At 37.1% G+C, this 17,351-nt stretch overlaps 1 protein-coding gene across 2 annotated transcripts in view; it reads right to left on the bottom strand.

Moving 5' to 3' along the window:
* The window catches only part of Prrg1 (proline rich and Gla domain 1), a 125,181-nt gene extending 113,315 nt beyond the window's left edge, over window positions 1-11,866 (bottom strand). The window contains exon 1 of one of the 2 annotated variants that reach the window (XM_038317088.1): window positions 11,743-11,866. The gene's annotated coding sequence lies outside the window, so the exon portion shown is untranslated. Of the gene's footprint in view, window positions 1-11,548; window positions 11,663-11,742 lie in introns of those variants that run through there. The other variant, XM_038317089.1, reaches the window with a different exon arrangement.
* Window positions 11,867-17,351: the final 5,485 nt, after the last annotated feature.

Here is a 17,351-nt window from a genome sequence, read left to right on the forward strand (position 1 = left end):
GGTGGAAGGGAGTGGAGGGAAGGGGGAGGAGGAGGGGAGGAGATGGAAATTTTTAATACAAAAAATGAGAAAAAAAAGAATTACAACCAGCATAAACAATATTAAGCAAGGAACATATGCTAAATGTTTTAATAAACATTCTATCCTAAAAAAAAAAAAACACCTTGACATTAAAGACACACATCAACTCAGAGCAATGGTTGGAAAACCATTTTTCAATCGGATGGACCAAAGAATCAAGCTGGTGTAGCTATACTTACATCTGAGAAAATAAGACTTTAGACCAAAATTAATAAAAATAAATGAAAAAGGACATTTCATATTCATCAAAGAAAAAAATCCACCAAGATGATGTCTCAGTTCTGAACATCAAATGCAGCAAACAGTAGGGCACCCACATTTGTAAAAAGAAACATTATTAAAGCTTAAATCAATATGTCAAACTCCACACATTAATAGTGGAGAACTTCAACACCACACTCTTCCCAATGATCGGGTTGCCCAGACAGAACCTAAAGAGACAAATGGAACAGATGTCATGACTCAAATGGACCAAATAGATATCTACAGAATGTTTCATCCAAACAGCAAATAATATACCTTCTTCTCAGCATCTCATGGAACACAAACTTGATCACAAAGCAAATATTAAGAGATACAAAAAAATTGAAATAACAGCCTGTATCTTATAAGATCATCATAGATTAAAGTTGGAGTTCAACAACAACACAAACCACAGAAAGCCCACAAACTCATGGAAACTGAACAACTCGCAACTGAATTTCCCCTAGGTCAAGAAAGATGGAGAGATGGCTCAGCGGTTAAGAGCACTAACTTCTCTTCCAGAGATCCCAGGTTCAATTCCCAGCACCCACATGGCAGCTCACAACTGTATGTAACTCCTGTTCCAGTGGCTCTGACAACTTCACACCAATGCACATAAAGTTAAATAAATCACAATAAATTAAAAAAGAAAAAAGCATAAAGACTTCCTAGATTTCAATGAAAATGACCGTGCATCATACCCAAGCTAATAGGACACAATGAAAGCAGTAAATGCCTACATAAAAAAGTTGGAAAAATTTCACACTAGTGACTTAACAGCACACCTGAAAGCTCTAGAACAAAAAGAAGAAAATACACTCAAGTGCAATAGAAGACAGGAAATAATCAAAATAGAAATAAACAAAACAATGCAAAGAATCAATGGAACAGAGTTGGTTCTTTGAGAAACCCAGCAAAATAGACAAACCCTGGTCCAAACTAACAGATGACATGTTACTACAGAAAAGCAACCACAAAAATTATACCAGGGAACTCTTACAGCTGAAAAACACCTTTAGTGAAATGGCTGGATACAAGATTAATTTTCAAAAACCAGTAGGCCTCTCATATGCGATTGAGAAATGGGCAGAAAAGAAATCAGGGAAGCAACACCCTTGATAATAGCCACAACAATATAAAATATTTTGGTGTATCTCTAATCAAGCAAGTGACCTGTATGACAAGAACTTCAAGTATTTGAAGAAAAAAATAGGAAAAGATATCAGAATATTGAAAGATCTCCTATGCTCATGGATCAGTAGGATTAACATAGTAAAAAGGCCATCTTACCAAAATCAATCTACAGATTCCATGAAATACCCATCAAAATTACAATACAAATCTTTATAGATCTTGAAAGAAAAGTACTCAACATCATGTGGGAAAACAAAAAACCCAGGATAGCTTACGCAATCCTGTACAATAAAAGAACTGCCAGAGGTAGTACCATGCCTTATCTCAAGCTCTATTACAGAATGACAGTAATAAAAACAGCATTAGGTATTGGCATAAAAATAGATGCATTGTTCAATGGAATCAAACCTAAGACCAGACATAAATCCACACACCTATGGACATTAGAGCTTTGACAAAAAGCCAGAACTATACAATGGAGAAAAGAAAGAATCTTCAACAAATGGTGTTACCATAACTAATGTCAGCATATAGAAGAACAGAAATAAATCCATATCTATCACCCTGCAAAAAACTCAAGTACAAGTGGATCAAAGACCTCAACATAAATCTAGTTAGACTGAACCTGATAGAAGAGAAATTGGGAAGTAGTCTTGAATGGATTGGCATAGGAAACTACTTCCTGTATATAACACCAGTAGCACAGATACTGAGATCGACAATTAATAAATGGGACGTCTAAACTAAAAAGCTTCTGTAAGACAAAGGGCATTGTCACTAGGACAAAACACAGACTACAGAATGGGAAAAGAACTTCACCAACCCCACATCTGACAGAGGGCTGATTACAAGAATATATAAAAACTCAAGAAACTAGGCATCAAAATATCAACTAATCCAATTTAAAAATGGGGTACAGACCTAACCGGAAAACTCTCAAAAGAAGAATCTCAAATGGCTGAGAAACACTTTAAAAAAAACTGTACATTATCCTTAACCATCTGGGAAATGCAAATCAAAATGACTCTGAGATTCCACCTTCCACCTGTCAAAATGGCCAAGATCAAAACCACTGATAATAACTTATGCTGCGAAGGATGTGGGACAAGGGAAAACTCTTCCATGCTAGTGGGAGGGCAAACGTGTACAGCCACTTTGGAAATCAATATGGTGGTTTGTCAGCAAGATATCCCAGAGGAGTTTCGGTGAGGGTCCAGCATTGATGGTGTAGCAGAGGCCAGAGGCTTTGAACCTGATCAACACACTACACAATTTGCAAGTAAAGCTGTTTGGTCAAAAGAGTATGCTGCACAATACACCACAGCTCCCAACATCACTAAGACGAATGTAGAGGTGACAGAGACGTGGGAAAGATAGAATAGCAAGCGTGTTTTTTTTATTTGTTTTTGTTTTTAATTAATATTCCTATTTTTTTATTTTTATTATTTCTTTTTATGTTTTCTTGGGGGTGGAGGATGCTGCAAGGGAGATGGGTGGATACAGAGGAACTGGGAGATGAGTGAGACTGGGATGCCTGATATGAAATTCCCAAAGAATCAATTAAAAATTATATAATAAATAAAGAAGCTGAAGTGTGGTTTATCACAGTTGATGGTTTTGGGGGAGGGGGTAGGGAAGGACTTAATTATTTTTAATTGATAACTCATGGCTAGCTACTGGGTGATTGAGCATGTTCCATTGAATATATGGGCAACACAAATTGGACTTTGTGTATTTTTTGCTTTTGGAGGAGGAAGGAATAGGGAGCCAGTGTGATGGTGTGTATTATATGAAATCCCCAAATAATCAATAGGAATATTATGCTGGGGGAAAATAAAGAAAAATTTAAAAATGAAAACAAATATCACAACAACCTAAAGGCATACAGAAAACAAATTTTATTTGTTTTTTCAAACTGTGACTGATGTTCTCAACACCATGTCCTCTGTTTAAGGAACTGAACTCAGGTTGTTTTCAAGAGCAGTAAGTGCTCTTAATTGCTAATCTCTGCAGCCCCAAATAAGAAAAGTAACCAGTGATCTAGTCTCAAAGTAAAGTCTTTAAAATCAGTTAGCTCTTTATACCCTTGACCCTGTGATAAGTGATGAGGGCAGTGCCTGAGACACACTTAATCCATCTTTCCTATTGTCTTGTTCCAAGCCGTTGGCTTGTTTATAGAATTATTTGTTTGTTTATGTATTAGGAGAGTCTGTATGACTGTGTCTGCATATGTATTTGCATGTTTGAGTGTCCTTTTCTTTTAAGGCAGGGGTCTCTTCCTGAACTGAGGCTGTTTTCCTGTTGAAGAGTGGAAGCCTAAGCAATCCCCTTATTTCTTCTTTCTTAGAGCTGGATATGTGATTTCAGAATAATCAGCACTGAGCCACCTCTCTGACCCCTAGTTGACTTGTTTTTATTAAGCATAGTCTCTTTAACAGTTATCCCTCTCTTGGCTCCAGTTTTATGAAAGCTACACGCCGTAACTTTTGCGAAAACTTCAAGTTTTCAATTATTTTTTCTTAACTTGTTTTCAGTTCTCAACATAAATCTCTCTAAAAGCAGCAAGGAAAGCCCATATTGCAGAATGAATGTTTCACTGTGTAGAAATACCTTCTACCATGCTAATTAGTCTAACACTTTCAAATTTAACCTCTCATGAAGTTTTAAGGCAGAAGCAAAATGTAGAAAAGTTATTTGACACATATGAAACATGAATAATCTCTTGTCCAATTACCAATGGAATGCTCATTTCCATCTGAAATATCATGAGCAGTTTTTCCTGTCCACTTCCCTGTGAGTATTCTGAGCTAAGGTTCTAGCCAAATCACCCATTTGGCTCTGGTTATAAAATTCTGGGGCTTTTCTTAACCCTCATTTCTATTTCTCCCCAAATATTTACGACACACATGTTCTAAAACCATCTTAACGACAGTCATGTCAGCCAGCACAGCAACAATTTCACTGGCACTTAGTTTTTGTGCTAGATGTTTTCTTTTCCATCACTGTGGCAAATACCTGAAGGAATAAAGTCAAAGCTCACATTTTCAGAAATTTCAGTTGGGAATTGGCTATGTTCATATTTCTGGATCTGTAATGAGGTGAAATATCATGGCAGGAAGGCACAGTAGAAGAAAGCCCTTCAACGCATATGAGCCAGTAAACAGAGAATATGTGCTTGTTCTAACAGCTCTCTCCTTTTAATTTATTCCATCTGAGTCTTATTTATGCTGGTGTTCCTCATATTTGAGGTGAGTTTCAATTTCTTCAATTACTTCTCTCTGAAAATTCCCCAAGGTCACACCCAGAAATGTGTTTTATCTTCTGGACATCTTTCAATCCAATCAAGTTAAAAGTCAAGATTAATCAGTACAAAAGGGGATTTCCTTAACTTCACAAAAACAATCTGTTCCTTAAAAATTACTAATAACATCATATTTAATGGTTTGAAACGGGAAGCACTCCCTCTAATTCAGAAACAAGGCAAACATGTCTCCTTTTACCACTCCTTTTTACATCATACTGGAAATTCTACCAAGTGGAATTACTGAAGGAAAGGGAATAACTGTTAAATACAGTTAGAACCAAGAACCAAAACTGTTTTTGTTTGCATATAACATGGGTGTCGCAGTAGAAAATATCAAAGAATTGACATAACAGTTCCTAGAACTAGTACAGCTAGATTTCATGATATAAGGTTAAGAAACAAAATTCAATGTTTTTTCTATATTATCAGCAATGAACAATCACAAATTGAAGCTTAAAACACATCACAATTTATCTTGGCTTACCTTTGATATTAATTAGTTAACAATCTAATAACATTTATATAAAATGTCTATTATGAAAACCCTGATGAAATAAATAAGACCAACAAAAGTAAAGTATTCCTGGAATCAAGGATACAAAGACCCTTTCCCCCAAAGAAACGTTAAACAACTTATTTTATGCCTATAAAAATTGGTTCTGAAATTTATATTGAAAGGCAAAAGTTATGGAATAGCCAATTCAATACTAGAAAAGAATAAAAGCAGTGGAACATTACTATCAATTTCCAGACTGTATTAATTACTTGTCTCATTGCTGTGACAAAATACCTGACAAGAGGAACTTAAGGAAGAATTTATTTCTTATTACAATTCCAGGTGATATTATGCAGCATGGCAGGAAGGAACAATGGCAACAGCGGGAAACAGCTGTTCAAATTGTGTCCACAGCAGAAAGAAAAGACAGTGATGAATGCCTGTGCTCAGCTCACTTTCTTTTTATTTATTCAGTCAGGGACCACAGCTCATGAAATTGTATGATCCACATTTATGTTGATTGTTCCTATGTCAGTTAACTTAATCAGGGCAATATGTCACACATGTGCCCAGAGATTGTTTCCATGGTGATTCTAAATATCATCAAATGGAAGGAGATGGGGAAAGGGAAACCATGACCAGAATATATTGTATGAAATTTCAGTAAAATAAAATTAACCCCCACAAAGACTTACTATAAGACTAAATAGTAAAAAACAATGTGATATTTGCAAAATAATAGTCAATGTAATAGAATAAGTTCTCATAAAGGGATACATATTAATGCAGCCAACTTGTCTTTGAAAAAGGACAAAAGAAAACATAATGAAGAAAACATAAGTCTTTCATTTAATGCTTACAGAAATAGATATCAGCATGCAAAAACAAAAATGAATATAGACATACAGGCTATGCATGTGGTTATACCTCTTAAGTTCCATAAATCAGGAGGCAGAGGCAGGCAAACTCTGTGAGCTTGAGGCCAGCTTAGTCTACAAAAATGTTCCAGGACAGTCAGGTTTTTACAATGAGATCCTGTCTCAAACAAAACAAATATAGAGTTGATATATGAAGTTCAGTTGTTAGAGTGTTTGCCTAACATACATGAAGTCCTGGGGTCAACTTGAGGAATAGATAAAAAAAGGCTATATGCAGACTTCACACACAGAGCAATTAATTTTTAAATGCATTGCTAACTTAAAATGGGCCACTGTGTTATGTGTAAAATATAAAACATTAAAACTCCTAGACGATAACAAAAGGTAACCTAGATGACTTCAGGTATGATGATGACCTATAAAAGAAACAATTAGTAAACTGGGCTTCATTAAAACATAAACCTTATGCTCTACAAAAGACACTGTCAGGAAAATAAAAAGAAAATATACTTGCAAATTACTAGATAAAAGACTATCAGGCCAAAAATAGAGGTACTTGGTTTAAAAATGGCGAAAGGGGCAGGAGGTAGGGGAGTACACCTTTAATCCCAGTATTCAGGAGGCAGAGGCAAGTGGTTCTCTGTGAGTTCGAGGCCAACCTAGTCTACAAGAGCTAGTTCCAGAACAGGCTCCAATGCTACAGAGAAACCGTGTCATGAAAAACAAAACAAAAAGGTTAAAGGATCTATAGAGACAACCCCTCAGTCCCTCAGTGAAAGAAGAAACACAGATGGAAAATAAACATATGAAAAGATGCTCAGCATTATGTTTTTAGGGAAGCTCAATTTAAAGCAACAATGGAATAGCATTATACATACAGTAAAATAACCAAAATAGAGAATACTGACACTACTGTTAATGCTGTTGATGCAGAATGGGCCTCTCGTTTGTTACCAGTGCAATTGAAAATATAGTACAGTCACTGTGTATGCTGTCAGTTTCTAGCAAAACCAAACTTATTCTTAACATAGAATACAGCACTCACATTCCTTGGCATTTACTCAAAGGAGTTGTAAAGTTATAGTGTGGGAAGAGGCAAAAGGTTATAGAATATTGATATTTACACTAGCTTTATTTACTATTGCTAAAACTTAGAACAAAGATTTTAGGAGGTAAATAGACAAACTGTGACATACCCAGGTGAGGTGTTATTGCCCTTAAGAGAATAAGTTATCAAACCATGGGAAGACATGCAGGAAATTGAAATGTGCATTACTAAATGAAAGGAATGGGGGAACCCACATAATGTATGATCCCAAGTATACAGTGTTTTGCACAAGGTGAAAATATTGACGTAGTGGAAGGATCAATAATTACTAGAGATTAGAGAGAGTAAGTGATAAGCATATGTGTTGTGGGAGAGAATATTTGTTTAACTATGTAAAGATGTACTGCATTTGTTTAATTATTAAAGGTGTGTTTAATTATTAAAGGTGTGTCACCTTGCTTGCCTAAGGCACCTGACTGGTCTAATAAAAAGCTGAATGGTCAATAGCTTGGCAGAGGAGGAATGGGGTGGCTGGTGGGCTGAGAGAAAAGGGAAGCCAGCCAGCCCACTAGAGAACTGCCAATTGGGGGGCAGCCAACCAGCAGTGCTAGCTAGACATGGAGAAATCAGAAAAGCAAGATGGAAAGTATGTAGATTAGGTAAACGATATTCGGGAAAGCACATAGATTAATAAAAATGTGTTAATCTAAGTTAAAAAAAAAAGCTAGCTAGAAACAAGCCTAAGTTACGGCCAAGCATTCATAATTAATGCTAAGTCTCTGTGTCATGGTTTGGTGGCTGGCAGTCAAAGATGAAGCAAAGGAGATTTGTAGGTCAGTCAAACTATCTGTGTGATATGACAAACGGGAATGCAATCATTACACTTTTGTCCAAACCTATAGAATGTTTAACCGAAAGAGAAAGGTCTATGTGAACAATATATCTTAGGTGATAATGATGTGTCAGCGTCAAGTTTATCAGTTGAAACAATGGTACCACTGTGGTACAGGTTATCCTATAGTGCAGGAAATAGAGGAGGCATATGAGAACTCTATTTCCTACTAATTTCCCTGTTAACATAAAATTTCTCTAAAAATAGTACTTCTTGATTAAAAAATTAATAACCTCTATACTTATAATGATTTGACTTATTCCTTGAGTTTTCTACTAAGATACACCTACAAATTCTAGCTGGATACTAAGTAAGAATCTTAAATAGATTCACTGAGAAATAAAACATTTAATAAAACATTTTATAAATAAAACATTTATTTATTATTAAATAAAACATTTAATTAATTAATAGATAAAACATTTATTTATTTATTATTAAAAAATTATTTATTTATTATTAAATAAAACATTTAATAAAACATTTAATAAAACATGCAAAGAGAATACCATCAGCTTCACCCTCTCTGCCTTTAAACTTAACGTTTTAATTCATTCTTTTCACTTCTCTCTATGTCCCTAATCCCACTGTCTTCTGTTCCCTGCTCCATTAATATCTTCAAGCTTTACACCTTCAGTCACGCCTGTGCTCTAACAGGCTTTTCAACTCTCTTTGGTTGTTAGTTGAAAGCACTTCCTATAGGTAGAATCCTATGCATAAACCAAATTAAAAAACCTTTATTCCAAGTACCTGCAATGTCGTTCTAGTCCTAAGAATGATAATATTCCACCAACTGAAGAATATAATTAAGTCAATCCTCTGCACCTGACATAACCATCACCAGCTAAAAAAGGAAAGTTTCTTTGGTTATTAAATACAAGTATCTTCTCTTGCTTGTGTCCTTTCCACCCTCACGTGATATGACAACCCTAGCTTTAAGCACACTCTGTTGTTTATCTAAAGACAGGGAAACACCAAAACACAAGGAGGAAATCTGAATAAGAAAAATTCAAGGGAGAAAAGTGTAAAATAATCAAAATGGTTTGGTATCATTTTCTTCAATAAATGTGTGCACGAATCAGAAAATACGTAGAATTTAAAAAAAATATTCATGGAGTACTCAGCCTTTCTGCATCTCAAACTTTATTCATAAGTATCAAACTCTTGAAGCATTGTTTTTGGCAGGGTGATCATTTTTAAAGTTACATTGAAAAAACAATTTTATATTTAAGTGGACAGAGAAGTTAAGTAAGGGAAGAAAAACGGGTTAGTAATGACTAGGACAGGTTCTCTGCTTTTCAGACATAGACTCTGGATCAATCAAGTTGCCAAATCTTGAGTCATTTTTAAACAATGGAATAAATTCATTATTTAATAAAGTCAATATTTGCTAAGGATCCTCTTGGCAATGGGTAAATCCATTCAGGAGATGAAAGTTGGGGACAGGACTGATGAGACTGAGCAGAGGTAACTGGAAGGTCAGTAATACTGTTTTAGTTAAGAGAGCTGTCAGAGACAAGATAGCATAAATAGTCAGACCAAGCTGATCAAGAATATAGTTCACAAAAATTTCATTAGCTAAAGCTCAAACCATCTTAAGACTCAGGAGTACAATATAATTTAGGTTTCAGTTTTCTGTATTAATGTGTTATCCTTTACAAATTATACCTAGTGAGCTCTGTTAATTTTTAGTATTTCCTAAATTCAAACAGCGCCTTATTCATGTCTTTCTGCAAACGACAAATTACACATTCCAGTATACACACTGACTATTCACTAGCTTAGGTCTCTTTTAAAGAGTGCATTTTTATACTCATTTTCCTTTTTTCTACAGATTTTTTACACTTCTTTTATGAGGATAAACTGTCAACTAACACATGAGTGTATCTTTGTTCTCACTCAAAAAAGTTGCTTAAACATCAAATAAAAGTTCAAAATTTCTTCTCTTACTCCATGAACTCCATTAAGAATGACTTATCTTTCTAGTAACATTTAATAGCTTGCAACTAATAAGTTTATTGGGCACTCACCACGTGCAAGGTTGGTATTTGGGTAGCAAGAGAGAAAAATAAAGGTAGAGCTATCAAACAGATAAAGCATGATTAGATTCTAATTTTTGCAATAAGTTAATAAGAATGAGTCTGGAAGCGTGGATAGGAGTTCACTGGGCTCTTGGAAAAGGCGAAAGGCATCCCTAGCATCCCCCTCACTAGTTGGATAGTATCATCACCAAAGCCCTTTGAATAATTGGAGTAAAGAAATGAATAAATAAAATAATAAGAAGACATGAGGAAATTCTGTTTAAACATATTTCAGATCTGAGAGTAAATGTTTATAAAATAGAATTCACAATCAAGAAAAAGAGTAGGAGGTTTATTATGTTGTATTAAGTTAAAATAAATGAGTTAAAATATAAACATCTGCGCTTGGGACCACATATTCCGTCTTTTGTAAAAGTTCATAAAAATTAAAACGAAAGCATACAGGCCTTTATCGAATGTCAGAACACTTTTTCTAATGTTTTATATTCTTAGCATCAATGTTAAAGTTTCTAAAGTCAGACTGCCATGTTTCCAGCCGCACCATACCCTTAGAATACACTCTTCCTTGAAACAATGAGCACTAGTTTAGCTAAAAAAAAAAAAATTCAGTTACTGGTTTGTACAACTTCAAGTTTTTCAAAGTCTGGCCTTATATTGTAACTATCAAAAGGGATTCGTCTAGCTCAAAACTTTGCCACTCCACCTCTTCAGTCACATTCACGTATTTCTTCTCAAATTCCATTAGCTGTTTTTCTCCCGATGGAACTCTTAAAAATGTGTATCACACACACACACACACACACACAAAATGGCTGCAGTCAGATCACGAACACACACCAATATACAGTCACATTCCTATGGGGGATATTTTTACTCACAATCAACAGACCAAGAAAAAGAAAAAAAAGCCTCAGCAGGAAAGTTCCAAAGTCTCTCCATTCCTCCAACTCTAGGCCCTCATAGATTCCCCACCCCCTAGGGCGGCAATGTGACTGACTTCTCAAGCATGGACGCGCGCGCGCCACCCTCTGTCACCAGCCACTGCCAACAAAACAGTTATAGCCTTTGTTAAAAATGTCCAGGCACAATGCATCAGAAGAGGGTCACATTCCCGAGCAAAGGAAAGTCATAGGAACACCACACCCTCTATTGCAACAGCCTAGGCCGGATAGCCCACCTCTCCCAAACCCTCTCACCAGCGATAGGAAACATTCCTGGCAACTCTGTACCCCGAGAAAGCAGAGTGAGGGTAGAGAGTAAGTTGGAACATTGCTCAGGAGCACCAAGCTGTGGCGACTAAGCTTGAAGCAAGGCCACCCTCCGGGACCCTCAAGCAAACCTCCCCCTCCCGGCCTGGCCAAGCCCAAGTGTGGACTTCCAGCTTGTCCACTCCCTTCTTCCTTCTTCTAATTCAGCCGCTCCCTACACACCTTGCCCCGCGCGTCCCGCCACAGCTCACTCCTCAGCCCACGCGACCGGAACCAAGAAACCTCAGGCAGCGCCGCCACCGACACAGCAGCACGAGTTTCTCTCAACCGGGTCAAAGTCTTCCATCCACACCCCAGCCCCTCTCGGGCTGCAGCCACGTTCTCTCGGAGGAGTTCCGCACTGCAGCCGCACTCACCAAGAGTCCCGCTCCGCTCCTAAGCGCTAGGAGAGCCGCAAGCCGCGCCTGCGCCCTCCCGCTCCTGTCGGTCGCCGAGAAAGGAGCCAGCAGCAGCTGGGAACCGCCATCCGGTGGCAGCGGTGGGGAGGGCTCCAACCGGGAATAGGGAGGAGGGGAGGGACCACGAGGGGTGGGAAGTAAGGGGCGGAGCCAGGCAGGCGGGAAAGGGAAGAGTGGTGCCTGGGTAGCGCTGTAGGCCTTTGAGCTGGAGCCATTCACTCTAGGTGCCCATAACCAGCCCAGAAAAACTGTCATTGGCCCCTCCGTGTGTTCCTGTATCTACCCGCGAGCAACATTGCTTGGAGTAGAACCAAACAGTTGTCAGAGCAGCTGGTCTCTTTCTCAAACCTCATTGTCAATCTCACCACCCTATTACCTCTTTTTCTTTGTTAATTCTCATTCCACATTTTCCTAGACCCTCTTCAAGATAGTGGAATGCAAATTTCTCATCTGCATGCCTACTAAGAAGATGTGTCCGGAACTAGCGACTAGCCAACCAGACTTTGGATATTGTTACAGCTCAGGGAATTGCCCTTTCCATGGGGTCAAACTTGAGCTACTTCTGAACCAACAAATTGAGTTACTTCTTGAGGCCAACAATCTGCATTATCTTTAATATTATGTATGTATGCATGCATGCATGCATGTATGTATGTATGTATGTATGTATGTATGTTTTTGAGACAAAGTCTTGCTTTGTGGCCCTGGCTGTCTCACTGTGCTCTGAATAATTACATTGTTAAAATCCATTCAAATGCCTCGGGAAATGAGAACACAATTTGTCAAATAAGGCCTATTTTTAAAATGTTTTAGGTGTTTGTTTTATAATTTGAACACTAGGTTTCTAAGAGCCCCTCTTAGATATGGGATGCAAGACCATTCTGTTGTGTAGACTTCCGTCTAAGATTAAAAACCTTCTGATTGTTAGCAATTCAAGGAGCCTAAAGTGATTATTATTCTATGCTGCATGCATGCTTAGTTTTAAGTTCTGAGCTTTTCTGTTTAGACTCTGGTCAGCTGTGGCATGGCATTTCACATGCTTTCAGATCAGCTATTAAAATAAACACACCTCAGTGAACCCAAAGAGAATTGGGTGTGGGCTTAAAGTGATTTGTTCCAAGCTAATTTGCCTCCACCCCCTTTTTTACTTTGGTCAATGATGGAATTAGTGCCACACTAGTAAGCCCTTCCCAATAAATACTTTAGTTGTGACTGCAACATTTTATGGGGCAGTCTAGTAATTGTCACTAAAGATCTAAATATACCAAAATTCCTCCCATTAGTTTTGTGGTTCTTTTCATCTGTGTTTTTTTGCAAAGTAGACTTTTCTGAGCTCACTTTTTACTTTGCATTTGTTAAAAAAAAAGGCTTAGGGAGATTGTAGGAAGGTGGGAAGTGCTTATTGATGAAAGGTTTGCTGGCAGGTTTTGCAGAGTGAATCTTTAAGTGACTGAAAATGTAACTTATCCTATTTGTTTCACTAGTAAAATATTTCCTGTAAAGAAGGTGCTTTAAAAGTACAGTGGATCAAGAAAAGTGATGTTTAAAAATCTAATAGATGTGGATATGTGGGAGATCTCACTTTTAATTTGTTTTTTATTCTACTTTTTTCCCTTAATGGTTATTTAGGTGGAAGTAACCAATACTAGATTGAAATAGCTTAAGCAAAATGACAAAGTTATTGTGTAACCTAAATTGTGAAAGGGTGAGTCTGTTGTTAGCTATGAGAATAAATAAAACCTGAAAACAGAATGCTTGAAATTCCATCTCAGCTCTCAATCTTTCCTCTCTCAGACAAGGTCACTCTTTCAGAACCTCCCAAAGTCACATACAACTACCTTGGAATCACAGCTTGTGATGAACATTGGGTTCAAACTCTCAAGTCAGGTCAGATAGATGTTTCTCTTCCCTCAGTTCAAGTTTTTAAATCACCAGCTAGAGTTTGATTGGGTAGATTACCATAACTGATTCTGGACAGAAAATGTTTGGATATTAAGTAAACGGGACCCCACACACACACACACACACACACACACACACACATGCAAGCACAGGAATAAAAGTAAAGAAAACTTTTCTAAATGAAAATATAAGATATGAAGAAATGTTTCCAGACCAGATTTGACACTCAGGTCTGAAGAATGACAGAACACCAAGTTTTGTTTTGGGTTATTCTGTTTGGTTTATAAATTTTATTTCATGTTTTTTCCTGCAAGAATGTCTATGCACACCTATGCATGCAGTGGCAACAGAGGCCATAAGAGAGCTCCAGATCGCCCGAAACTGGAGTGATAGACAGTTGTAACCTACCATGTGGGTGCTGAAAATCTAACCCAGACCAGAAGAATATTCAGTGTTCTTAATCACTGAGCCGTCTCTCCAGCCCCAAGATGTTGTTTACAGAAAAAAAAGAAAAGAACTAGATAGACAAAAATAAACAAAATGCACATTGGGCTGGAGAGATGGCTCAGAAGTTATGAGCACTTGCTCTTCATACACAGGACACAGGTTCAATTCTCAGAACCCACATCGTGTTTTACAACTCCCTATGGTTCCAGTACAAGGGAATCTGACACCCTCGTCTGGCCTCCAGGCACACATGTGGGGCACCTACATACATACAGGCATTTACACATACACATAAATAAATCATCTTTTAAAAAAGAAGATAAACACAATACAGTATCTGTATTTAAGGACCACAAAGTTGGAATATTCTCATATTCTATGTGTCCCTGTCTGTCTGTCTCTGTCTCTGTCTCTCACTAATGTGTGTGTTTGTTTTCTATGGCTGATGTAACAAGCCATAAATACATACTTACTGTTTTAAAACACAAATTTATTGAAGTTGAAGAGATGGATCAGGAGGTAAGAGCACCTTCTGCTCTTGCCAAAGACTCAGATTTAGTTTGTAGTGCCTACATCAGGAAATTCATAACTACCTATAACTCCAACTGCAGGGGATCTGGTGCCCTCTGACTTATTTGTGCTTTTGATACACAATAAACTAATGTAGGTATGCACATACACATAAAAATTTTAAAAACCCATTTTAAAAATCAAATTTAGCAAAAAATTAAATGTGTTACATTTTTAGAGACCTGAAGTGAGAATGGAATTCCTTTTAGAAGACTCTTTGGAACTGTCTTGCTTTAATTCAAAATGTTCTATATATTTTGTAGTCAGCTTAATTTTCCTTAAATTACTTTCCCCTGATTTACATCTTGCTTAATAAATGAGGCAGGATTCAAAAACAAATTTTAGAGTTGGTGTAGTAGATATAATATCTGTTTCATTGTCACCCCATATCACAAAATTATTACATATTCTTCTACTCAGAAAACTCCAATGAGCCTCCTTCTCCAATATTCCAGGCTCAGGCATATAATTCATTTGTAGATCCAGTCTTCTCCTTGATTGATGTCAATGTCAATGACTTGTAAATCAGATACTTAGCTCTGAACTCTACTGATTTTCAAATCTATAGATATAACCAAGTAGTGAATTAATTTTCCTCAAACTATAAAAACAGGCTAATTTTTTTCTGCCCAAATCTTTTTTATTGATATTCATTCCTTGTTATTGAAACCACCATGTCCCTCACTAGTAATTGAATTGGTAAATTATTCATAGATGCTTTTTTCTGGTCTTTCTATTTGAATCATTTTTACCTCCCATACATGCCACATATTGTTTTCTTTTTTCCATTTGATTAATCTTAACCACCTGAGTTACAATGTGGCCTTCATATTCATATCCTCATCTTTAGTTTCTCCTAAATCCAACTTCCTTGCCCAATTTAAAATTATCTTTTTGAAAACACAAATATAATCAAGTTATAGCTACTGGAGTATATTACTGGAGCCTTGTATGGAGTAATGTGGATGTTCCATTTAGACCCAAGCACACTCTACAGTCACTTATTTTCAACATTTTTACCAGTTGTGCTTGTGTTATCTTTTGCTCCATGCCAAAAGAAACTTCTCTGATCCAGCCTGACAACAAATTGTCTATAGGCATAAACATGAATGTTTAGGAGGTAACTGGATCCAGGGAACATCACTGAAGTGAGCCAGAAGGATTTTTCATTTGTTTTTGAGACAGGATTTTTCTGGGTATCTTTGGAGCCTATCCTGGAACTTGCTCTGTGAACCAAGCTGGCCTCAAACTCACAGAGATCCACCTACCTCTGATTCCTGAGTGTTGGGATTAAAGGTATGCTACCACCGCCTGATAAAGAGCCAGAAAGATTTTAAGAGCTTGAAGATGGAGAGAAGTGCTCTGAAACTGTGTCTTCTGAATGTGGTATGACTACTGCAATCACAAACACACAGTAAGTGGTTATGCCATTAGCTTCACAATGCCTTAGCTGTGATGACATATTTTGTCTATGTTTTTGAACTAATTAAAATATGCAGATTTCCATACAGTGTTGTTGAATATTAGTTGAAAATATGTTACATTTGTTTATGCCGTGGAACAGTTGTTTAACGATGCTAAGATTTTGAATACTTTTATGTTGTATTTGTTTTAAGTCAGTGAATCTGACTTTGCCTGTCTAAAACACCTAATTGGTCTAATAAAGAGCTGAACAGTCAAAATCTAGGCATTGGTCTAATAAAGAGCTGAACAGTCAAAAGCTAGGCAGGAGAAAGGATAGGTGGGGCTGACAAACAGAGAGAATAAGTAGGAGAAATTTGGCAGAGAGAGTGGGAAGTGAAAGAAGAAGGAGAGAGGTCATCAGGGGTCAGCCATCAAGCTACACAGCAAGCAACAGAATAAGAAATAAAGAAAGGTATATTTATATACAATAGAGAAAGATAAAAACCAAGAGGCAGAAGATAGTTAAGGTTATTTGAGTTAGGAAAAGTTGGCTAGAAACAAGTCAAGCTAAGGTTGGGGATTCATAAGAAAAAAATAAGTTTCTGTGTATTTATTTGGGAACTATGTGGCAGAATCCACAAAGAGAAAAGAGTAAAAAACTACAATAGAATCTTTAAATCACCTGATATAGATTACTTTTTTGTTGCTTTGATAAAATATCATGACCAAGGCAACTTGTGGAAGAGTTTGTTTGGGCTTATGGTTCTAAAAGATTAAAGTCCATAATGGTGGATTGGTGTGGGACAATTGTCTATATTCTGTCAATTATGTTTGAAATAAATGCCGATTGGCCAGTAGCCAGGCAGGAAGTATAGGCAGAACAACCAGACAGGAAGTAGAGGCAGACCAATGAGAACAGGAGTATTCTGAGAAGGAGGAAGCCCATTCCTCCCCAGATGTGACTTCCTCGCTGAAAAAAAATACTGAGCCATGTGGCTAACATAGATAAGAATAATGGGTTAATATAAGTTATAAGAGTTAATAAGAAGCCTGGGCTAATGGGTCAATCAGTTTATCATTAATATAGACTCTCTGTGTGATTTTCTGTGCAGTTAAATATCTGTGGGGCCTGGCAGAAAGACAGAAACCAGGCAGGACAGAAACTCAGACAACCGTGGATATAGCATGGTAGGAAGCTGAGAGCTTCCATATCAGCTACCAACATGAAAAGAAAGAGGAGAAAC

The sequence above is a fragment of the Arvicola amphibius genome, chromosome X (assembly GCF_903992535.2).
Source record: "Arvicola amphibius chromosome X, mArvAmp1.2, whole genome shotgun sequence".
NCBI lineage: Eukaryota > Metazoa > Chordata > Mammalia > Rodentia > Cricetidae > Arvicola > Arvicola amphibius.